The sequence below is a fragment of the Dasypus novemcinctus genome, chromosome 1 (assembly GCF_030445035.2).
Source record: "Dasypus novemcinctus isolate mDasNov1 chromosome 1, mDasNov1.1.hap2, whole genome shotgun sequence".
In the NCBI taxonomy this organism is placed as follows: Eukaryota; Metazoa; Chordata; class Mammalia; order Cingulata; family Dasypodidae; genus Dasypus; species Dasypus novemcinctus.
The window spans coordinates 89,922,049-89,947,992 of NC_080673.1; the positions used below are offsets into that span (position 1 = coordinate 89,922,049).

General features: G+C 37.8%; 1 protein-coding gene across 7 annotated transcripts in view; it reads left to right on the plus strand.

Moving 5' to 3' along the window:
* ELOVL6 (ELOVL fatty acid elongase 6) overlaps positions 1-25,944 on the plus strand; it is a 140,254-nt gene that overhangs the window by 21,225 nt on the left and 93,085 nt on the right. For 2 of the 7 annotated variants that reach the window (XM_071215093.1, XM_012518674.4), the window contains one exon: positions 11,545-11,652. The exons of the other annotated variants lie outside the window; for them this stretch is intronic. The gene's annotated coding sequence lies outside the window, so the exon portion shown is untranslated. The remainder of the gene's footprint in view (positions 1-11,544; positions 11,653-25,944) is intronic. 7 annotated transcript variants of the gene reach the window in all.

Consider the following 25,944-nt stretch of genomic DNA (forward strand, 5'->3'; position numbering starts at 1 on the left):
TAACCCCCTATTTAAGCATTTTGATTGGGCCCATTTTGCAGATGAGAAATGTGAGGTACAGGAGGTTAAGCAGCTGATAGTAATCAATAGAGCTGGACTTCAAATCCAGGCGGACTGAGCCACATACTCTGCTACCTTGCTTCTCCCTCTTTGGCTTAAGAGCCCAGCATTTACTGGGAAAGTCCCAGAAACCATAGTCAAATTTTTCAATATTTCAGTATTTTCCAAGGAATTCTATTGTGTGAGACAACAGTTTTTGAGAAAGTTCCACTTGTATCTATTGGAATCTTATTCTAATAATGTATAGCAGTATAATACACACTAACAAGCTAAAAATAAAGTAAGAAAATGCTTATTCATTCTTGAACAGTTTTACTTTTTTTTCTTGAGTAATTCCTTTTATGATCACTTATATCCTGGCTCTGTATTCATTAATATAAGGGCAAAATTGCTACTGAAATATTAATCATGATAAATAAACACTTCCTATGAATTAAACACTATCTAAAATTTTATACCAAAAACAGAAAAAAAAGAACTTTTAAAATTGGTCTATTTGTCAGCTTCTTAAAGGTCTCAAAAACTTGTATAAAGTCATTAGAACAACTTTAAACATTGAGGTAGGCAGTCTGTACTTACTCTAAAAGAGAACTCTATACATTAAAAAAAAAAAAAGCTGTATGATAGCTACTTGTGTTTTGCAAATGCTTTGACAGAAAATCCTCTCCCCCACAAAAAATTCTGAATATTGACCAAAAAATACACTATATATTACTAAAGGGGAAAAGTTGGCCTATAAAACAACATATAATACAAAAACAAATTTAAAAAAATACAAACAAAAAAACATGCATGCACTTGCACATAGTTAGCAAGTTTAGTTAGTATAATTCTAACTGTATATACCAAAATTCCCATTGTGAGAAGTTGTAGGTTTACAGAAAAAACATGCAGAAATTAGAGTTCCTATGCACCCCATGTCACGCATTTTTTTCCTAATATTAACAAGTTGCATTAGTATGGTTCCTTTGTTACAGTTGATCAAACAATTATAATAATTACATGTTCACTGTGTTGTGCAACCTGTGTTTGTTTTTTAAATTTATACTCTACTAACATATACAACCTTGAATTTCCCCTTTTAAAAAACACCCAAATACATAATTTAATGGTGTTAATTATATTCACAATTTTGTGCTACCATCATCACCATCCATTACCAGAGCTTTTTCATTACCCTAAACAGACACTCTATACCCATTAAGCATTAACTCCCATTCCTTTACCCATACCCTACCCCCTGGTAACCTGTGTTCTAGATTTGGACTCTGTGAACTTACATATTCTTATTATTTCATACCAGTGAGATCATACTATATTTGTCCTTTTGTGTCTGGGTTATTTCATTCAACACGGTGTCTTTCAAGGTCCATCCCTGTTGTCACATGTATCAGAACTTTATTCCTTTTTATGGCTGAATAATATTCTAATTTCAGTTGATGGACTTTTGGATTGCTTCCATCTTTTGGCAATTGTGTATAATCCTCTTACAATCTTGTTCATTTCTTTGGCATCAGTAGTAAGGTCCCTCCTTTCATTTTTTATTTGTAACCTCTCTTTTTTTCTTTGTCAGTATAGCTAAAGGTTAGTTGATTGTATTGAACTTTTCAAAGAATCGACTTTTTGTTTTGTTGATTCTTTCTAATGTGTTTTTTTCTCTATTTCATTTATCTCTGCTCTAATCTTTGTTATTTCCTTCCTTTTGTTTGCTTTGGGTTTAGTTTGCTCTTCTCTCTCTAGCTCCTGCAGTTGTGAAGTTAGGATTTTGATTTGAGCACTTCTTTTTTTTCATGTAAGCATTTATAACTGTAAATTTCCTCAGTACTGCCTTTGCTGCTTTGGTATGTTGTGTTTTTTGTTTTCATTTGCCTCAAGATATTTCCTAATTTCTCTTGTGACTTCTGCTTTTACCCATTGATTGTTTAAGAGTGCGTTGTTTAAATCTTCATATTTGTAAATTTTCCAATTCTCCCTCTGTGATTGATTTCTACCTTCATTCTTTGTGGCCAGAGAGGATACACTGTGTCAGTTCAATATTTTCAAGTGTATTCAGACTTGTTTTGTGATTTAATATATGGTCTATCCTGGAGAATGATTTTTATGTATTCCAGAGATGAGTTCCATGGTTCAGTCTTTCAGGCTGCCGCTTGATAGTTTGGTGCTGATATGTAGGCCCCACAGCATGTGCGTAGGGGTTGGTCGGCTCCCTCTGGTACAGGGCTAGGGACCCACAATGGGAGTACAACCTGGTCCCACACCACACTGGATAAAGGGTAAAGAGGGGGCCAGCAAGGTACGACAAACTTTTCCTGACATTTTTTAAAGCTCCATTGTCTTGATTCAATACTCGCTCAGTTACTACAACCCTATAACTGTTTTCCAGAGTTTTAAGGAAGATGGCTCTGCCAGTTCTGGTTGTTTTTTTTTTAATTTTTAATTTTATTTTTTTATCCCCCCCTTGTGGCTTTTTGCATGCTGTCTGCTCCTTGTGTCCATCCACTGTACGTTCCTCTGTGTCTGTATTTTTATTTTTTATTTATTTCCCCTCCCTGCCCTTGTGGCTTGCTTGCGTCTGCTCTCTGTGTCCGTTTGCTGCGCGTTCTTCTGTGTTTTTTGCTCGGCTCCCTTTTGTTGCATCACCTTGCTGAGTCAGCACCCCGCGGCACCCGGGCCCTCAGCTCTCCACAGTGTGCAGGTGAGCCTGCCTGCACAAGGAGGCCCCAGCACGTGAACCCAGGGCCTCCCATATGGTAGACAGGAGCCCAGCTGATTGATCCACAGCCAGTTCCCTCTGCCAGTTTTTTAATAGTTATTCAAAGATTGTGTGGGGGAATAGCACCTTGGAATAATTTACACCACTATCCTGGTCGACTGACAGTTTAATTGTCTTTTGAAGATGGTATTAAGTTTTTACTCAGGGAACTAAGAGTGTGCCTCAATGTACTTAATATTTTTCCTAGCAAAAAGACTTGTAGATGCCTTGGTCTTCAGCAACTGTGTGCCTGCAGGCTGTCTTTGGGTGAAGTGAAGCCAAGTAGGAATCGTTAAATGACCAGGGCATTCCTGACATTATACCATTATACTTGAGACAAGTGAGAAGACAAAGAAGGGGAAGGCAATGTTCCTGCTGTTGTTGAACAGACCCTCTGTAAAGACTTCAATCTATCTGAGTCTCAGTCCATTCAGGAAGACAAAGTATGCATGGAAGAAATATAGGTAGGACGTCATACAGCAGACCAGATACTCAATGGCTGGAATATAGGCATTATAGTAACTCTGAAAGGAAAATCACTACATAGTGGGAAGACTATGAAGAGTTAGAAAACTTGAGACCTGATAGTTGGATTGACAAGAGGGTTGGGAGTTTACTTCACGAGTGGCAGCAACGGAATAATGCCAGGTCCTCTGAAATGTTAGCCATGAGTACAACAGAATGCTGAGATTAAGCAGCAGAAGTGTTCAAGGCTTGCTGGCATTCAGGGCAAAAGAAAAAGCATAAGAATTTCAGAGAATTCTTGTTATCTGAGAAGAAAGGCAGTGTCTAATTATTGTTCAGTAGAGCCAGATACATTTTGTAGTAGTACTTTAAGGACAAACCAAGGTCCTATACCAAAGACATGACCTATGGAGAAAAGTCAGGGATATAATGCCAAAGGACAGTATGACCCACGGGCTAGGTTCATGTGGCCAGTGCACTTCCTATGCAATGTCACTTGATAGCAAGCTAGAATTTGCATTCCCCAGAGGATGTTAAATAATGCTGATAGACGCTTCCCTGCTGCTTGAATCTTCCCTGAAGATCAATTCTGTGAGCTGGGCTTTTGTTGATCAGCAGTCCCAAGACTGCTGGGGCTCCCTGTTACTCACGGAGGAGGTCACCAGGTGTATTAAAACCAGGATCAAGGATTGATAATATATTAGGGATGTAAAGAAACCTAATTGGCCTTGTTTGGAAAAGATCATCTCTGTTGGGCCAAAGAATACAGGCAAAGCATGTAGGATTGTCCTAAGAAATCAGTGTTGGACCATGTCTAGTGCACAGGTAAATGTTTGATTTGTCAAAGCAAGCATTTCCTGGCAATCCCCACATAGCTTATTTCATAAGTCCTCCTTCTAATCTGGACAGGAATGCTTTATAATTGTTATTTTATAGTTGAGGAAACTGAGTCTCAAAGAGATGATTAACTCTTCTCTGCCCTACAGTGAGTGTGCGACTGATTTGGGTTTAGAACTCAAGTCTGTTCAATTCCTGAGACCAGAGCCCATGCTTTTCTTGGACCACTTCAGAATTCCATGTGTTAAAGAGAACAGAGCTGGGGATTTGAATCTCTGGACTGACAATGTGATAGCCAGATCCTGAGCTTCAACAGACTCCAGCACCTACAATCTGATTTATTGGACTTACCACACTCAGCTAAGATGGAGGTGAAGAAGGACAACCACCACACCATGGAGCCTAGAGTGATTACAACTGAAAATGGGAGGATTGCATCCAGCATCCAGGTGGAATCTGAGCCTCCTCTTGACATAAAGGTGCAATGGACACAACCAATCCAGTGTCCACATAGAAGAGGTGGCATTGGATTGGGAAAAGTGGACATAATGGACAAAGGGTATGGGGAAAGGCAGGAAGAGATGAGAGGTGGAGGCGTCTTCGGGACATGGAGCTGCCCTGGATGGTGCTTCAGAGGTAATCACCGGACATTGTAAATCCTCACAGGGCCTACATGATGGAATAGAGGAGAGTATAGGCCATGATGTGAACCAATGTATATGAGGTGCAGAGGTGCCCAAAGATGTACTTACCAAATCCAATGGATGTGTCATGATGATGGGAACGAGTGTTGTTGGGGGGGGGGAGAGGGGGGGTGGGGGGGTGGGGTTGAATGGGACCTCACATATATATTTTTAATGTAATATTATTACAAAGTCAATAAAAAATAAAAAAATTAAAAAAAAAAAAAAAAAAAAAAGAGAACAGAGCTAAAGCACAGCCCTTCTAGGTCTCTGAGCTGGTTAATCAAAGCTCATTCCTGCCCAACGCTCTCTTGCACCATTATTAAAAGGTGGGATTTGATAAACTTTAGTAGCTAAGAGAAGACTCAGCCAGTCCTGATGATGATTTACTTGGGGTTGTGGGGAATAAGGTTAGAAATGTGAAGGTCGATTGACTGAAGAGGGATTGGAAGTCAGGCTTGAGGAATTGGAGTAGCTCTTATAAGAAGCCATGTAAATGGACCAGTAACATAATGGTGGAAGTTCCCTCTTCTTTCATAAACCCATGTAATATTTAGCATGAGCCTTAAACTGCCAATATGTAATTATTTTGACCTATGAAATAGCAATGCCATATAGTTCAACCTAAACAAATTCCTTGGTATTGTTTTAAATACACTCTTATTTCACATTCACTTTTATGTGAGAGGATATTGGAGAAGGTTGCCATTTGTGAGTTTATTGTTGTTTGCAGACACCAAGCAATCAGTCTGTTTTGCCTCTCTCAACAAGTAAGCCAGTTCTCTTTTTTCAGATTAGAGGTCAAACCTGTTCCACAAGCCTATATGTTTGCCTTGATTTGGATGGATGTTATAAGGTTTAAATGCACAGGAAAGCCAAACAATCCTTTCATTAAAAAATAAATACTGTCTACCTGCCCGCCTTCCATCCTTCTTTCTTTTAACAAATCTTCGTATCATCTTCATAGCAGACTTGTGAAGACTGAGTTATGTGAAAATGTTTACTTAGTGCCAGGCACATAATACTCATGCTCTAAATTTTCATTTCTCCTTTTCCAAGACAGTTATGGCCTCATCCCTCATTACCCTGAACTTGTCATCAGGGAAACAATGGATTAGGCCTGGGACCTGCTGATTTGGACCAGTTAATTTCCAGTCCCACCATTGCCACTTAGGACTGGTGAACTTGCCCACATTAATTAACCTCCTTGGGCCTCCATTTCTAAATGTGAAATTGGGATAATCAAATTAGGTTGTGGTAAGAATTAAACTTGATAAGGTATATAAACTGCTTACAAAATGTCTAGCAGTTTATAATCTCTGCATAAATGGTAGATTGTACTGGTATGGTTATAATGGCTGTTGCAGTATTGTTTTGTTTTTTAGTGTTGATACTACTGATAAGGCATGTAGATCTCATAAATTGAATGCATTTTAGAAATCCATGAGGCTGGTGGCGGACTTGGCCCAGTGGTTAAGGTGTCCGTTTACCACATGGGAGGTCTGCGGTGCAAACCCCGGGCCTCCTTGACTCATGTGCAGCTGGCCCATGCGCAGTGCTGATGCGCACAAGGAGTGCCCTGCCACACAGGGGTGTCCCGCGTGTAGGGGAGCCCCACATGCAAGGAGTGCGCCCCATAAGGAGAGCCACTCAGCGCGAAAGAAAGTGCAGCCAGCCCAGGAATGGTGCCGCACACACGGAGAACTGACACAACAAGATGATGCAACAAAAACAAAGATTCCCGGTGCCTCTGACAACAACAGAAGCAGACAAAGAAGACGCAGCAAATAGACACAGAGAACAGACAACCGGAGTGGGAGGGCAAGGGGAGAGAAATAAATAAATAAATAAATCTTAAAAAAAAAAAAAAAGAAATCCATGAGGCTGTAAAAAGCAGGTTTTTAGCTCATTGACTTAGGTTGGACCATGTGTTCAGTCTTTTTTTTTTTAACAAATCAATTTTATTGATACACATTAATAAAGTATACAATTTTTCCAAAGTGTGCAGTCAATGGTATTTGGTATAATCACACAGTTGTGTGTTCATCACTTCAATCATTATTAAAGCATCTTCATTATTTCAATAATAATAATAAAAAACAGACAAACAATGAAATTCCTCACTTCTCAGTTCTTCTGTTTACCCTGCTGTACATAGCTGCTATTTCTGGCTATTTTTGCACAATTATGTATTTGTTTGTTAAGAAGTTTTATTGAAATATATTCACATACCATATGATCTATCCAAAGTGTATAATCAATGGTTTTTTTTTTTAGCTGTTAAAAAGTCCTTTATTGTAAAATTGTAAAATAAATAGAAAAATAGATGGAAAGAAATTACAAATTTTAAACGAGTACAAAGCCAGGTTAGATTTAATATAATCAATTATAAAAAATAGATAGCATAGCAACATTTATAACTATAAATAATAATTCATATATAATAGAAATTAATTATAACAATTCTAATTTTTATATTACAGCTCTAACTATTGGATATAACAATCTCCAAGAATTAAATAGATTATTGGCTTAGTTATTTAATTTCTGTTTAGGCCATAATTCTTTCTAGATAATCAGATTCTTATTTGGGAATTCTTCACATCTTATTGGAATGAATTGCAGCAGATAACAATTCAGCAACTCATAATTTTATGAGGCAGAAAAACTCAAAATCTTGTTCAACAGTAGTCATGCTAAATCACTATTGATCTAGATAGATTATTTTAATTAATGAATTACAAAGGGTTAAAGAAAAATGAAGTATTCAAAAATTTATCTCTTCTCCAGTCCTCCTCAATTAGAAGTGTTTATTTGTATGAAGAAAATTACAGAATAATGATCACAGGAACAATTTGCCAGTTGCACTGAGTAATTCTTGTTTCTATACTATATTATTTTTATTTTACATTTATTTGGTCTACTTCAACTCTTTTTTGGTTACTGTTTGCATGAAATACCTTTTTCCAACTTTTCACTTTTAACCTGGTTGTATCCTTATGTCTGAGGTAGGTCTCCTGTAGACAACATATAGACGGCTCTTTTTTTTTATTGATTCTATCATCAGTCAATGTCTTTTGATTGAGGAGTTCAATTCATTAACATTCAGTGTTATTACTATAAAGGCATTACTTCATCCATTTTGTCTTTCAGCTCTGTTATCATACCATTCCATTGTCTGTCTTTTTATATTCTTTAGTTTACCCTTCCTAATAATTGTCATTTCTAAATCTTCTCCAAATTTCTCACCCTTGTTTTTTCCTTTTGGGCTGCAGCACCCCTTTAGTATCTCCTGTGTCTTTTTGGTAACATATTCTATCAGTCTTTGTCTGTCTGTGGAGACTTTTAACTCACCTTTATCTTTGAAGGACAGTTTTGCCGGATACAGAATTCTTGGCTGGCAGTTTTTCTCTTTCAGTACCTTAAGTACATCATACCATTTTCTTCTCTCTGCCATGGTTTCTGATGAGAAGTCCGTACTTAACCTCATCGAGTTTCCTTATATGTGATGCTTTGCTTTTCTCTTGCTGCTTTCAAAATCCTCTCTTTATCTCTGACATTTATCACTTTGAATAGTAGGTGTCTCAGGATAGGTCTATTTGGATTTATTATGTGCATCGTCCTCCTTAAATACTGATATTTATGTCCTTCATGAGGGTTAGGAAGTTTTTGGTCATTATTTCCTCAAATATTCTTTCTGCCCCTTTTCCATTCTCTTCTCCTCTGTAATACCAGTAATGTGAATGCATTTTGCATTGTCATTCAATTCCCTGAGATCCTATTCCATTTTTTCCATTCTCTTCTCTTCCTGTTCTATCTTTTTCAGTTCAGATGTTCTGTCTTCAAAGTCACTAATTCTGTCTTCAGGCAATTCAAATCTGCTCTATGTGCCTCTAATGTATTTTTAATCTCATCCATCGTGTCTTTCTTTCCCATAAGATCTCTTACTTTTCTTTGCAGGCTTTCAGATTGTTCTTTATGCTCTCCCATTGTCTTTTTAATATCCTTTATTTCTTTAGTCATATTTTCTATATATTCTTTGAAGTCATTTAGGAGAGTTGTGTGTTTATCACTGATTGTCTTAAATTCATGTCTCTTCAGGATATTTGTTTTGTTCTTTTGGCTGGGCCATCTCTTCCTGTTTCCTAGTATGACTTGTAACTTTTTGCTGATGTCTAGGCATATGAATATGTTGGAGAATTTACCCTGATGGTCAGGTTCTCTCTCTCTCACCTGTTGTTTTGGTTTATTGTCTTTGTTTTTGTTTATAGCTCTTCTTTGATATTTGGTTCAACTTATTATCAGTCTTTAAAATTTCCCAACTAAAGTTTTCAAAATCAGGCCAGGAACTCTCTAGTGAGACACAGATTTTTTCTCCCAGTAGTTGGATACAGAGAGGCAGAAGAGTTTTTTTCCTTGAAACTTCCAGACAGGCCAGCAGATGATGCTAGTAGTGCACCTTTTCATGGAGGTGTTTCAGTTTTGGTTTTCCTATGTTCCTGTATGGAATCTCCAGATCAGACATTCAGTGCAGGCTCTGTTGGCAGAATTCATTGAAGAAAAACACCCTTAACTCTCCTCCCTTTTCCCTTGAAACAGCTGACAGGGAGGAAGGTGTCTTTTCCCCACTCAATCAGCTGCAGTGAACCAGGTTTTATCTCAGCTTAATATCTTGGGGGTGGGGTAAGGGAGCCCTTCCCAGCCACCATAGGGGTGTGGTAAGTCATGTTTATAGTTTCTTATTCTTTGTCTCTCTATCCCTCACCCTCCAGGGAGTTGTGTAGCACTATCCTGGTCTACTGACACCCAACGCAGGCTTTTGGCTCTTTCTTTGTTGTTTTTGTGAGAGCATTCAGCTGTGCCTTTTAGTCCATCGCCATCTTCCCACAATCCTCCCTGCTCAGTCTTTCAGGGTTATTTTGAGGATAACAATCCTTGTTTTTATTATGACAACAGATTTGCTAAATAATCAACAGTATTTTTAAGGTCCTGATTAAGCATTCAGAAACATGTCACAGTCCTATCTAAAAACTTCTCATGGCTGCCAAATTGCCTTCCATGTTGACCTCAAATTTTTAAGCCTGGTATTGAGTATGCTTTGCATTATGACTTCAATTTACCATTTGGATTTGTAATTCTCCCTTTTCCCTATATAATTTATGACCTTGGCAAATTGAGCTACTTGCTATTTCTATTGTGTTTCAATCTCATCTTTTTCTGTTTGTTTCTGTCATCTGGAATGTCTGTCTCCTTCCCCACTTTTGAAACTCACCATAAAACCTAATTCAATGCTACCATCATCATAAAACCTTTTAAGGATTTTTAAATGATTTTGATCTTTGTGTTCTTTGAAACCCATAAAACTTCAATTTATGCTTCTTGTTTGGCACTGGAGGATTTTCTTATTAAGAAAAGTTAGTTGTGAGTTGTGTTATCACTCTTATAAGACTTGGCCCTCATTCAATCCTGCCACAATATACAGTAACATTTGCATAATTTTATTTGATCAAACCAATGAATGTTTATCAAAACCCTAATATTTGCCAGACACTGTTCTAGACACAAGACAACTATACTTATGGAGCATACATGCTACTGGGACAGAATGACATTAACCATGTAAGCAAATACATAAAATCACTTTAGGTGTCCATAACATAATGAAAACAGAACATCAAGATAAGACAAGGTGGCTTGGGGTCAGAGGGGTCTATTTTAGCTAAGGGATCAGAAAAGGTATTCTGTATTTAGGGTATCTTAAAATAAGTTATTAAGATGGTGCTATAAATCTCAGTTCTGAGCTTATGTTTCTATATCATTGCAATTTCTTCTAGTGGTTACGCTTTTATCCTTTTTATTTAAAAATTTTAGTATGTTAACATATATACAATCCAAAGTACAAACTTGCCCATTTTAACTACTTTCATGTGTACAGTTCATTGATATTAATTTTATTCGCAACATTGTGCTACTATCACGATCATCCATTGCCAATATTTTCCATCAGCCCAAATAGAAATTTTGTACTCATTAAGCAATAACTCAGCATTCCCCACCTCCCTATCCCCAACCCCTGGTAACCTGTTAGCTACTTTCTGTCTCCATGAATTTGCTTACTCTACATATTTCATAGAAGTGAAATCAGACAAAATTTGTCCTTTCGTGTCTGGTTTATTTCAAACAGCATTCCTTTTTAGGCTGAATATTATTCCATTGTATGTATATGCCACATTTTGTTTAGCCAGTCATCTGTTGATAGATGCTTGGGTTATTTCTACCTCTTGGCTATTGTGAACAATACTGCTTATGAATAAACAGATCTGTTTGAGTCCCTGCTTTCAATTCTTTTGGGTTTACACTTAGAAGTGGAATTGTCAAGTCATATGGTAGTTTCATGTTCAACTTTCTGAGGAACCACAGGACTGTTTTCCATATTGGCAGCACCATTTTATATTCCCGCCAACAATGTACAAGGAGCTCCTATTTATCTACATCCTCTCCAATATTTGTTATTTTCTGTGTGGGTATGGTTGTGTTTTTTTTAAAAAACAGCCATCCTATTAGATGTGATGCTTTACCTCATTGTGGTTTTGATTTTCATTTCCCTAGTGGCTAATGATGTTGAGCATCTTTTCAGGTACTTATTAGCCATTTGTGTATCTTGTTTGGAAAAGTGCCTTTTCACATCTTTTGCTTAATATTTAATCGGCTTTTTTTTTCTTTTTTCTTTTGATGTTTTCATTTAAGAAAGCAAATTCACCCCAGCTAGAAGCAGAACCATGGTACCTCTTCAGTGAAAGTGCCTGTACCTTCCCTGGACCTCAACAGGGAGCTGCTCTGATGAGGAGAATGAAGGTGATTAACAGTAGAAGTTTTTTATTAAGTGAGATGGAGAAATTGCTATAGAGTTTTTCTTAGCCAAAATATGACTCAACTTGTTTGTAGAAACCTTCCAGATGGTTTGCAGGCAAAGAGACAGATAGAAAAATGGCCACTTTAATTTTTGAGGAAAAAAAAAAATCATCCAAAAGGTTATTTTCATCAAAATCGTTCATTAAAGCCCTTTAAAATGGTTACAACAAAGTTTTATTGACACTGGCAAAAATGAACAGAATTCTATTATTTGGTTATCTATTGTCTTGTGTGCCTATCCTCTTGATATTATTTGGTTATCTATTGTCTTGTGTGCCTATCCTCTTGAAACCAGTCGTTCAATATTCTATCTTTGGCATATAAATTTTTTTAATTTTAATTTGAACTTTATAATTTTTTCATTAAAAAAATAAGTAAAATAGGTATATGGTACAAAATTTAAAACGTACACAAGGTATGCAGTGAAAAGATCATTCAATAGAAAGGAATTAGCCAAAGGGGTGCTGGGGCAAAGTATCAGAAATGTGTTTGGGGTAAAAGCTTACAGTTACAAGACCCTAAAGAGTACAAATGAAGGTTACATTCTCACCTGGAGTAGTTGCCAGGTATTGAAGCAAGATGTCTACGAGGGTTCAGCCTTCCTCTTTCCTCTTAAGGCTCTGTGGGCCCAGCTTCTTCTGATCTCAGCTGTAGGGTGGCATGTGGCTCTGCTGCTCTCTTCTCTTCAGCTGCAAACTATCAGGTGAATGGCTCATCTCTCTCATCAAGTTCTCTCCTCTTTTGTGTCTATGAAGCTCTCTCTATTCCTCTGTGTATCTTCTCCTGTGTATCTACTTCTGTGTGTCTTCTTGATTGAGTGTATAGTCCACAAAGAGGGCAGGGACTCAAACTGAGTGGCCCTAATGAGGTGGTCGAATCAAAGCCCTAATCTGAACATAATTTAATCAAGGCATCTGAGCTGAATCTAATACAATCAAAGGGTATCATGCCAGAGGAACAGACCAGTTTACAAACATAATCTCTCTTTTCCAAATTCATAAATAATCTTAAACTGCCACAGGAATATACCCCTTCCCTCTGCCACACAGTACCCCTTCCTGTGGAATACCAGAGTGCCCTTACAGAGGTAATCTGTGAACAATTAAAAATATGTATTCTATTTTCTACTTTAAAAATGCAGATGGTAGTATAAAACACAATGTTATATGCTTTGCTCTATTCACTTAACACTGTATCTTAAAGATACATACTTCATTCCAGTAAAAAGAAACTTCTGCATACTATATCATTATTCCATTATATAGACATTTATGCTATTTTCAATGAATGCATATGTCTGTAAGAGATACATGGGTCCAGTTGCATTGGGATCTTTTTTTAATTAAAAAAATTTATTAGAGAGGTTTTAAGTTTACAAGAAAATCATGCATAAAATACAAAGTTCCCATATACCACCTATTATTAACACCTTTCATTAGTGTGATACATTTGCTATACTTGATAAAAGACCATTTTTATAATTGTACTATCTGTTATAGTTCATAGTTTACATGTATATCTATATTTAATTACTTTTATATCAATGTTACACATTTCTCAGTCAGCACAAGATAATAACTACAACAATAAATCTGCTTTAGTTAGTAGTTACACTGCCCCTTTATTTTTGTTCATTCCTTAATCTTGAGGAATTTGGGACGATGTCCACCCTCTGACTGCTTCAGGCTGAGAAAGGAAATAGCTATTAAGGGACAGAGGAGTGGAATTGTTTTGCTTGCTGTTGAAGATACTCCTTGTTTTGGGAATGGGGTTGGTCCATCATCGCTTTGTTAGTTGTCCGAGGCAAACCCGAAGAACTGTGAGAATTGACTGCAAACCTGTGCGTTGGAAATCTTCATAGATATTGTCAAATTGTTCTTTGCAATGGCTGTTTATTATACACTCCTACCAGCATTATAAGAGAAGATAGCATTCTTTCAATAGCAGTAGCATCCATTGCTAGGGGTAACTGATAATAAGTAGAATTCTATTTATTCTTTAATACCACTCTATTATGTTGAAAGAACCATTGTACTAGTTTTCCAAGAAGGCACAAGAGTACATATGTATAACTCCTGGAGGGAAGGAGTTTTTATATTCTCCATAACAGACACCATTATTCCTTGAGGTAGTTGGCACTCAGTAAATGTTTTGGAATTGCTGTTGATTTTCTTAAAAAGAAGATTAAAATGTATTTAAGAAATGTTTTGAAAGATTATCCAAGCACTTCCCTCCTGGCCCAAATACAGTGTAATATTAGTTGGTATCTGATTTGCTCAAAGAACAGTAACTAGATAATTGCTCGCACTGCATGGACCAAGTTACTGTCCTATTATGCTTCAGTTTTTCCAATAAATCGTGAAAGGAACAAGCTAAGTTCATGGTTCAGCACTACAGGAGAAAAAATGTTTGAGCCTTTCTCTCACCTGGGGTTTTTCTTAGGCCTAGGTCTTTATACAAGGACCCTAAAGAAGCTGTAGCCAGGATGGGCAGCCTTTTGCTTTTCGATCATCCTCCTCTTCAGACCTGTCCCCAAAACAGCTCAGAATAATGAGTAGCCACTTTGTCCAGGAAGTTACCTATCACTTCAGTGGCTGCAGAGGAGGCATTTTACCAGCCTTACCATGGCTGCTTCTAGCTACACATCCCTAGCCATGGACTAATATATGAAAGATGTTATTAATGAATAATTTTGTGCTTTTATTGTGGGTGCTGTTTTTAGTTCCCTGATTTGTTTTATCCTAAGACAGACATTTGTTAAGCCAATGTTTATTTGATTAACCAAGGAAGTAGAAAACTTACTGCTTAAAGAAATAGATTCAATCCTTCGGTCCCTTCTTTCCTGAAAAAGTGTGTGTTTATCACACATGCAACCCTTTTATTTCTGTTAATGTATATTGGTAAGATTTCAGATTGGACTCTGTGAGGAATAGAAGTATCCTGTAAAGGCTCTTATCTTTCGTTATCTCCTCTGCTGCAATCTTTCAGGGAGAATTCACATCCTAATTCTAGGTCACTTATTTCCTGACGTGGTCTTCCACTCCAGAAAGTATTTTAACTTAACAGATATTTCAGTTTTACCAACCATGGCAGATTTTGCAACAAATGCTAGTCTCTTGCATTTTCAAGGTAGCTCTAGTGGAATCTTACTTTTCTAGCACCTTCTGGTTTTCTTTTGTCTTCCTGTTCTTTTACCCTTTTTTCAGTTGAATAGGCATTCAAAGAAAGGAAAGCAGGCATATTTGGGGCAATTCCTGAGAGAATGTTTGTACAATACATCTTTTTTTTTAAATGTTTGTACACTTCATTATTCCTATACTGCATTGTAGCAGTGCTACAGTGCAGTTGTTTAGGATAATGGTTCTTAACTTGAACCGTATGTTGTAATCACGTGAGAAAGCTTAAAAATCACAAATACTGTGACCTTGACATCTCTGGAGGTGAGGATCAGCAAGGTAGTTTTAAAAACTTCCCAGCACATTAGGTGGTAAGAACGAGTAGTTTAGAAACATGTTAGAAACTAAGGATCCAGGAACAGGTATAACCCAGTAGTTGACTGCCTGCTTCCCATGTACAAGGTCCTAGATTCAATTCCTGGTAACTCCTAAAGGTAAAAAACAAACAACAAAAAAAGTTTCTGACTTCTAGAAACTAAGGATCTAGTTATCTGCCCAAGTGAGTTTTTGTGGGGTTTTTTTTTTTAGGAGGTACCAAGTATTGAACCTGGGAATAGGAACATGGGAAGCAGGTGCTCAAACCACTGAGCTATGCCCACTTCCTGCCTCAAGTGACTCTGATTTTTTTCCTTTCTTTTTAATTAGAGAATCTGTGAGCTTACAAAACAGTCATTCATAATGTGCAGAATTCCATACTTCACCTCTCCACCAACACCCTACATTGTTGTGGAACATTTGTTATGGATTATGAAAGACCGCAATCAGACCACAACCATTAACCATGATCCGTAGCATACACATGTGGTGTATTTTTTCCATATATCTCCTATTATTAACACTATGCGTTAGTACTGTGTATTTGTTATATTATCATTCATCAGAAAATACTCTCATATTTGTGCTGTTAACCATAGTCCATCTTCTTCCGCATCGTTTGCTGTGTTATGCAACCCATGCCTTATACATTCTAGATTCTTATTGTTGTTAATACACCTGGACTCTGACACCATTAAATCTATCTTATGGTATATTGAGCTAACTCGGCTATAGACATGGACATATGACCCAGTACATTTGAGATCTCTGTTATTATCTTGACAAGAGTGGGATTATGGCTGAGTAGAAATAGATTCATAAAAGGCAGTAGCATAGTTAAATCCTGAAACTATGTGACATAAATTTGTAAACACTGGTTTTATAAAATATTCATTTTGGAAGAGAGTGCATTTAAACAATTTCAATAGATTGAAAAATTAATTTTTATGGCTATGAATAAGAGAACCAGAGTTAAAATTAGTTTGTCTATTACAAAATTCAATATGTATTTCAAATTTATATTTTCATGTAAGTTTTAAAATTTTGGCAATGATACCCAGAATTTTCTCAAAGTTTATTGGCATTAAATATTAATGAAAAAGAGCATGGGGGAAGCGGATGTGGCTCAAATGATTGGGCTTCTGCCTACCACATGGGAGGTCCTGGCTTCATTTCCCAGTGCCTCCTGGAGAAGGCGAGTTGGTGCAGTGGGCAATTGTGGCGAGCTGATGCAACAGAAGAGACACAAAGAGAATAAGAGACACAACAAACTAGGGAGCTGAGGTGGCTCAGATGATAGAGCACCTCTCTTCCACATGGGAGATCCCAGGTTCGGTTCCAGTGTCTCCTAAAGAGAAGATGAGCAGACACAGAGAGCAGGCAGTGACCTCAAGCAACAGGGGTGGGAGGATGGGGATAAATAAATAAATAATACAAATCATTAAAAAAAAAAAACCAGCATGGGGATAAAGAGCAGTGACATATTAAGTGCCTATTTTGTGCTTAAAAATACTTTGCAAATCTTTTTCTCCTAATAACGCTGCAAGAAATGTATTGTCTCCATTATATATTCGAGGAAGCTGAGGCTTGGTCACCGAATTAATAAATGTCAGAAAGGCAGGATTCGGTCTCAGATCTTTCTTTCCCAAAGCTTTTAATATTTCCTTCTGCCACATAACTGGTCTTAGAGCAGCCAATTTCATAAAATCATTTCTCTTGCAAGTTAATTACTAAGAAAGGGGTGCCATAGTTGAGGAGCGCAACATGACGTACTGTGTTGTTACTTTGCTGCTCCCCTTTCATATGGCACAAAACCATCTTCTCAACCTAGCAGTGATGGTGTAGTGGAGAAGTTGGCAGCTGGAAAGAAATTCACAGTTTGGGTTTGATGACAGACATAGCTAGCTTAAATAATTTGGAGGACCTTAAATCTTATTAATCTTCATATTAAGAAATTAATGTTGATGATGCAAGTCTAGTACTTTTAAATTTCTTAACCTTAACTAAATAAAAGAGTTACTTGGATTTTAATAGACAAAGTCTGTGCCTTTGTGTGAAACTGGTTGGGGGAAAAATGATTTCTGTTTCCTTGCAAATGAGGTAAAGAATGCTGTTAGGTCAGTGGAGACAGCTAAGCCTTGTAAAGCTGCTTACCCTGCATTCAGAAAGTACAAAGTAAGAAGGCGGCCGTTATTCCATTTCTAGAGTTATTTCAGGAATGGCATTGGAAAGTTCTGTGGATCTTACTTTAAACAATGATTTCTTAGCTTTTTTGTTTTTTGTTTTTTTAAATTTGTAAAATCACCCTTAAATTTTCAGGTAATAATACTTTATTCTGGGTAACTGTACCAAATCTTAAACTGTTTTATTGTCAAGTAAGTTCCACCCCACTGTCTAATAAGTATCAACTAAGTCATCCCACTCTCTATTAAGATTTAAAGCACTTGAGAAATAGGTAGTTTTTTGAAGATAAATATTTTAAATAAGAGATTAAGTAATATATAAGGTATCAGAAGTGGCTACCTGTCATCTACTTTCTATAGAATGGTATACTTTCCACTATTTTACTGTAGTTACATTTCCTTATTTTAAAATCAAACTTGAAAAGTCTTACCCGTGACACCAGGAGATTTTCCTAATATACATTATGTTCATATTTGTTAGTGTTCTTACAGGCTAACACAGGCTGTGCTTCCTGATCATGATTACAAAGTGAATTTCTGATGTTCAGAACCAGATCCAAGCATACAGCCAAGAGAAGTGAAGAGAACTACTGCGACATTCATGCTCTCTAGCGGACCTGTCTCTTTATTCATGGAGGGGTTGCTTAGTTTTGAAATCCTAATTTTGAGAGAGAAATAATTGTCTTTGCCAATTTAAAAAGCTAATTTTGAAAGAACCAAATGCTCGTTTTAAAACAAGGTTTCTAGGATAGTACTGTAACGTGCTTCCTCCTTCTTCATCTAAATGTTCCTAAAACACACAGACACACTATAGAGCCAGCAGCATCACCAGCGAGCTGGTTAAAAACAGAAGATCTCAGGCCCTGCCCAGACCTACTGAGCCAGAGCTGGCCTTTTAATAAGATTCCCACATGTATTCAAACATATCCAAAATTTGAGACCCTCTGCTATGAGGAACGCCTCATGGGCAGAAGCCATGATGGTATATATCTTTTCACTGAATATGCTCTTTTTCTCTGCTCAAGAGAACCCTATACTCTTTTCTAGAAAAAACAAGAGATCCTGAATGGATGGTGGAGAAGTGAGATTTGGGCAGTTATAACCTTAACAGTGTGACAGTGGCATCTGTGAATATGTCAGGGAAATAATCCATGAGAATCCACTGTGATGGGTGGGGCTATTTGCAACAATCTCCTCTCTGAGAGAGGGATCCATGATAAAGATTGGGGTGATGTAAAGCATGACCTCTCAATAGTCTCCAAAAGAAAAATATTTTTAATAGTGTGATCCCAGCAGTATTAAGCATTTAAAAATATTTATTTTGGGTATGGGAATACCAAGAGTCAAATACAGAGAAGTCACCTATTTTGAATTGAACATTAATCTTACTGTTTCCCTGTATTAGATACTCCATTATCTTCTTTTTTTTTTTTTTAAAGATTTATTTATTTATTTCTCTCCCCGCCCCGGTTGTCTGTTCTCTGTGTCTGTTTGCTGCGTCTTCTTTGTCCGCTTCTGTTGTTGTCAGTGGCACGGGAATCTGTGTTTCTTTTTTTTGTTGTAGCGTCATCTTGTTGTGTCAGCTCTCCAAGTGTGCGGCACCGTTCCTGGGCAGGCTGCACTTTGTTTCGCACTGGGCGGCTCTCCTTACGGGGTGCACTCCTTGCGTGTGGGGCTCCCCTACGCGGGGGACACCCCTGGGTGGCACGGCACTCCTTGCGCGCATCAGCATTCACGTGGGCCAGCTCCACACTGGTCAAGGAGGCCTAGGGTTTGAACCGCGGACCTCCCATATGGTAGATGGACGCCCTAACCACTGGGCCAAGTCTGTCGCCGGGTAATAACTTCTTATTGACTGCTTCAAATTCTGTAATAAGATTAGGATTCATCCAATGATTACTAAATGTGTCCTGCACTATCCATTATCTAAGTTTATCTTAACAGTACTTCCAGGCAACCAGGGACTCTGGCCCTCACTTATCTTCCTATTTACTGATGAGGAAACTGAAAAACCAAGAGATAAGTGACTTCCAAAAATTGTACAGCTAGTAGATGGCAGAGTTCTTTTACCTCAGACACTAGCCTGCCTCTCAAACATCCTTCTAGACTTCCCTGTCCCTGAGGAATAGGTAAGCATGTCAAATCCTAACATCATTATTGCTGTAATCAGCAGGAAACTCTTTTAGTAAATAATTACACCTACATCATCTGACATACCCAGATACTTATCCTATTGGTCACACCCAAATACTCATTCATATGACAATGGTGTTAGATGACCCTGAGATCGCTCCAGTCATGTGGTGCCAGTGCAAGTAAGGGGTATAGAAATTCAGTTCAGTTTTTTTTCTAAGAATTTTTATCTTCCTCCATTGGAAGGTAAGCTTAAAACTTCTCTCTTATTATGTGAATTTCTTCTATTTTAAATAAAAGCTATGTATTTATTTCTGAAATACCAGTATGTATTATCACCAAATAATAAGATTAAAGTGTAGAAATGAAAGGACCATACAACTAAAGACTAAGATCATTTAAATAATGTCAAGATTATAGTGGTGTTGTGCTTTTAAAATGTTTAAACATTTTACGCTTTTATAGGTACAGATTGGAGAGTTTTAAAAAATATTTACTTGGCTTTCTTTAATTATTAAGAAAAAGTTTATGTAGTATAAGGCAGAGAAACAGACATGTTTTTACTCAGATTTCTGCTTTCAACAGCATTCTAACTACTCATTCTCAACTCCTGATATGCTTAGTCTAAACTAAAAATAAAAATTCAACTAAGAATTTGATTATGAAGGTATTTAAGCATTGGCTAGACTCTTAGGATTTGGTCATTGATAAAGAATACATTTATTCTTTCATTTATCAATTATATGTGGCGTGCCTACAACATACTTCCCCTCAGTATATGGAACAGGAGGCTGCTGGCCAAGTTCCTTTCTGCCTCCCGTCTTTTATATGTTGGGTCACTCACTTTGTGGAAGGTGGTTGTTTTGGAAACAATCCTTGCCATGAGGGAAGCAGACTTGGCCCAGTGGATTGGGCGTCCGCCTACCACATGGGAGGTCCACAGTTCAAATCCCGGGCCTCCTTGACCCGTGTGCAGCTGGCCCATATGCAGTGCTGATGCGCGCAAGGAGTGCCGTGCCACTCAGGGGTGTCCCCCCGTAGGGGATCCCCGTGCACAAGGAGTGCGCCCTGTAAGGAGAGCAGCCCAGTGCAAAAGAAAGTTCAGCCTGCCCAAGAATGGCACTGCACACACGGAGATCTGACACAACAAGATGACGCAACAAAAAGAAACACAGATTCCCGTGCCACTGACAACAACAGAAGCAGACAAAGGAGAACATGCAGCAAATAGACACAAAGAGGCGGCGGACTTGGCCCAGTGGTTAGAGTGTCCGTCTACCACATGGGAGGTCCGCGGTTCAAACCCCGGGCCTCCTTGATCCGTGTGGAGCTGGCCCATGCGCTGCTGATGCGCATACAAGGAGTGCCAGGCCACACAGGGTGTCCCCTGCATAGGGGAGCCCCACACACAAGGAGTGCACCCCATAAGGAGAGCTGCCCAGTGCAAAAGAAAATGCAGCCTGCCCAGGAATGGCACTGCACACACGGAGAGCTGACACAACAAGATGACAACAACAAAAAGAAACACAGATTCCCATGCTGCTGACAACAACAGAAGTGGACAAAGAAGATGCAGCAAATAGACACAGAGAACAGACAACCGGGGTGGAGGGGGAAGGGGAGAGAAATAAATAAATAAATCTTAAAAAAAAAAATAGACACAGAGAACAGACAACTGGGGTGGGGGGTGGAAGGGGAGAGAAATTTAAAAAAAAAAAATTCTTGCCTTGACCCCATGAGATTGGCTAGCGTTTCCTTTCCCTCTTCCTGCCAGCACTATTACCTAGGGACTGATTCTGTTTCCCTTTTCACCTGTTTGAATCCCCTTGCTGCTCAGCCTCTATCTCTTTTGTACACTTTTATCTACTTCCCCATCAGACCATTCCTCTACACCCTGAACCACCCCTACTTAATTCCTCCTCCATCTGGTATAGACCCCCATGCATTGCAGAAGACTAATGCCAGCCTTGCCACACTGCGTTGAGGGTTCAATCACACTTCTGGGAGCTCATGCTAAAAGTGGGAGTGCAAATCAAACCAAAACGAAAGAGGTGTTGCTTGATGATATGACAAGAGAGAAATGTTTCAACAGTCAATGGATTCTAACATCTAAAATTAGATCATCTGAAGTGCTGGAATTTCCTTCTTTAACAGTGTATGCCTTGGCAGACAACTATTGCAGTGGTTCCATTTGGAATTAATTCAGTTCTTCAAAACTAGGAAAGTCTATTTAAAAAGTTAGCTACTAATTGTATTTTTCTTAGAGATGGTCACTCTTGTTGCATCTGAGCAGGGAAGCACTAACTACATCCATCCCTGCAACGGCTCCTGTATTTAGGCTCCTTTCTCAAGAGCAGGTACCAGTATAAGGTTGGAAAGAGGAAGGCCACGGTTTACCTCATGAGTCATCTCTACTCTGATGAGGTCATCTGCTCACTGTACATCAGCTCACTCGTGGCTGTTCAGGTTCTGTTTGGGGGAAAATTATATGTCTAAAATGTTCATGTTCATCATCATAAAACTGGAAATAAGAGGTCAGCAAGTATGTTTTTAATGCCAGTATATTATATTATGTGAATGTACTGCAAGCACTGGACCAAGGTTATTGATTTACAGTGGACGATAGCCTTTCCAGGATCTAAGATATTCGTAACTACTCCCTATGGCTCTCTGTTTCTTGGAAAAGCACCAACATAAAGATTATTGATTGGGGTAGAACCAGAATGCAGAGAACTACATGGTTTTGTAGGTTCAGGTTACTTCAGCTGTAATAGCAACTGGTGGACCGTGCCATCTCTAGTATCCAGTGGGTCACAGAGAATGTCCTGATATGACACTTAATGTTTTTTGCTTTGAAATTGCTCTATCAGTTCCTTGGCTTAAATTTTTCTCAAGATCTTCCTTGTATATAATGAAACCTACTGAAATTGGTTGGACCCTGGCTTATGTTCCTTTTCTTGCTATTTCTGTAATGGAAAATGAAATTTTCTAATCTAGTATTGCTAAAATTATGGGCAAGCAAATTACCTGGGATTCTAGTTAAACCACATATTGTTTTTTAATAGGTCAGCATGCAGAAATACAGATTCTTGTTCTTAGATGATGCTGATGGTACTGGTTGACATCACCCTTTAAGTAGTAAAGCTCTAGTTTTATAAGTCATTTCATAGGCTGGGTTATTTCTATAAAAACTGACTTTTACATTTTTCTTCTTGTTTTGCACTTAACTATCAATTCAAAGAATGAAGTTAGAGCATGTGATTTTCTGGCCTTATTAATCTCAGATGGAGAATGCCATTAGAAATAAACTAGTGAAGTAATTGGATGATGCTATGCTTCAAAAATCTTCAAAGGAAGAATAGGAAAAATTTATTGTAAAGATAAGTTAAAGAAAGAGCATTGGGGTCTGGTTTGTGTTAAAATCTCGCTTCTATTTATTTGAACTGACATTGATGAGACATGCCACATCCACCAAAGTCAAATGACGTTGTTTTGTTTAATGGTGATTCCTCATCAAATCCTGTAGTCTGGAATATGATGTTCCTCACACAATTTTGTATGAAATCATAAATCAGTGGGATGATGACATATATTATATTCCATCCTATGGTTTCTACAGGCTTGGTAGGCACATAGTAGAGTGATTAAGTTCTTGACTTTTAAGTAATAGATTTAAGGATCTTTAGAACTTAGCGGAAGGACAAGCCATTGTGTGTATGCTGAGGAGCAGAGGAGAGGAATGTGTTTGGGGGATACTCGGCAAGTCAGAACAGGAGTTTTAGAAGATTTAGCCTTGGTCTAAATGGTCTAATAACTTCATAAAGTTAGAATCACTATTTAAAGAAGAGTGCTAACGAAGAGTTGATAATGTTGCTGGATTGACAATAACTGGAAAACATGGCAACATAGCCAACAAAGCTCCCAACCAAGAAATACTAAATAATATGAAAAAGAAATAACCTCGAAGCCAGTAATTATCCTGTTTGCCTATCCAGGGTGGATAAGGAATTGCCATGATTTACCTGAAAGAGGAAGGATCAGTTTGAATATAAAGAGAGTGAATGTTCATTCTTACTATTAGGGATTTTGAATTTCCCAGTTATTATATTAACTACTTAGTTTAACTGATTGCCCAAGAATTTCTTAGGCAGACTAAATGATTAGACCAATTGCATCAAATGGCAGCAATTCCAAAGTTTACTCAGGCATAAATGGGATTGTAAGATATGTTTGTAAATTCTAGTTAGAATTACAGCAAGATTGGCCCTGTTAAATCTAACTATTAAATGCTAAATCCTGTTAAGGAGGTCAAAAAAATTCTTCTAGCACATTACTAGTTAGTGAAGGGCAGGAGGTCCAGGAAGAAGTTCCTTGGACTGCCAAGCTCTCAGAAATATTACATTTGGCAGCGCCAGAGCCAGAAGGCGGGTTTGGCAGTGAGCCATCAGATCACCCACATGTCTCTGCATTTTCAGTTCCAGTTCTTGAAAGGAATGGGTATGTCAATCATGTGCTGCCAAATTGATGGGACAATTACTTTTATAGTGAGTCATCTGTAGAATTCACTAAGTAATCTGCATGACAGAGGACTTTATGGGGGAAAAAAATCCCACTCAACAAAAATACATACTTTTTTTACCTGGAGTAAAAATTAGAAATGTAATTAGTCTAAAAACATATACACAGGAATCAAAACGTTTCCCAGGTGGGAAACAGAAGTGGATAACAAGGGGTAGCTGCCAGCTCCAGGATTGTCACAACATTTTATATACCTTGTGAGTCATGTAAGCTCTCAACCTGGTTCCTCATTTGTAAAACTGCTATGATAACACCCCAGCTGTTGGGTTTTTACAATATGGTTAAGTCAGAGCACCATGAATAGTGATGTTTTTAAAAATACAATATTCATGCAAGACATTTGCAGATCTATATTAACAGATTAACCTGTTTGCAAACAACGATTTCTTCCTTTGCTCAGGATAGTGTGCAGCAGTGTATTCCTCAGAGGTGTGCAGATAGCCCCATATGTAAGCCCATTGAGAAGTGTATTAGCCACTTACCATAGCGGAAATAGTACCACTGAGAATGAGGTAACTTTGTGTGTGAAGAAAAAGTAAATAAAAGAAAAGCCCAAAGTGTTGGAATGATAGTCCCAATTTGAGGAATTTGATCAGAAAATAACCCTGTTTGAATATCAAAATCCCTTTCTAGTCTATTAAAGAGAATACCTACTCATTTCAGAATTAATAATTTTATGATAGCTGAATGAAAAAGGAGCTAGCCCACTAATGAGGAGGATATTTGATTAGAAGCAAATTGCATTCTAATCTTAACGAGTTTCTCCATTGTTTGTCAAACTGCCCCCACCACAGGGCTATGGAACATAAAAAAGGTACTGGGTGTTTGGTAAAACTGGATAAGGACCAATGTACCAACAAGTGGGCGGACTCCAATGGCTGACAATCATATGTAAGTACACTATTGTGCACTGCCAGAGCCCCTTGTTGCTGCAGTTTTTTGAGTCATTGAAAAAAATGTGGAGAATGTGAGCACATTGATCAGAAAAGCAGGACCAACTTTTGGAAAAGTTGGAAGAAGTGAAGCTAGTAAAGCAAGGCTAAGCTGTCTGTGTGGTAGTCATCTGTTTTGAAGTATATTCTCCCCAACCAACCGAATTTTTTCTTTTTTCTTTTGCCCACACTTCCAACGCCATTATTTTATACTAATAAAATACTGGAGCTATACTAGTAAAATTCAAAGATTTCTGTAAGGATCATAGTGATTCTGTAAGGATCACAGTGATTCTCAAGATAAGGACCACTCTTCCCAGTGGACTGAATCGGTCACCTGTGTTTCTTCAGATCTTGTAATCCCCGAGGATGTTGCCCCAGAAAACATTATTTAACTATTAAAAGTAAGGCCTAGCAGTCATTCACACCTCTGGGTGAATCAATACTTAAGGATTGAATTTTTCCAAAATGAAAGAGTTATGATAATAAGTGAATAAGAAAATTTAATCCTGGGAGTGGGGCATAAGAAACAAATGTTTTAACAGTCTGTAAATTGGGTATAACAAAATTTAGCTTAGTTTATTCGTTTGCTCAGACTAAACTGTAAACTCTTCAACTGGGCTGCAAAAACCTGGCAGACAAGCTAAGGCTTTGCATTTTTCACAGGGCCCACTTATTCGTTAAATATTCCTTTACATATTACCTGTCAAAATGCTAATAAAAGAAGTTATCTAGAAATATTAGAATACTAGAGTAATCATTCTTGAAGAGTTTACTATGACTACTGGTTCTTTTTAAATTTATGTTTTCAACAGTGTTAGTTATATTCACTATAATGTGTTACCATCAACTCTATCCATTTTGACACTTTTACAGTTAGGCTAATTAAAAATTCTGCATACATTAAACATCCGTACC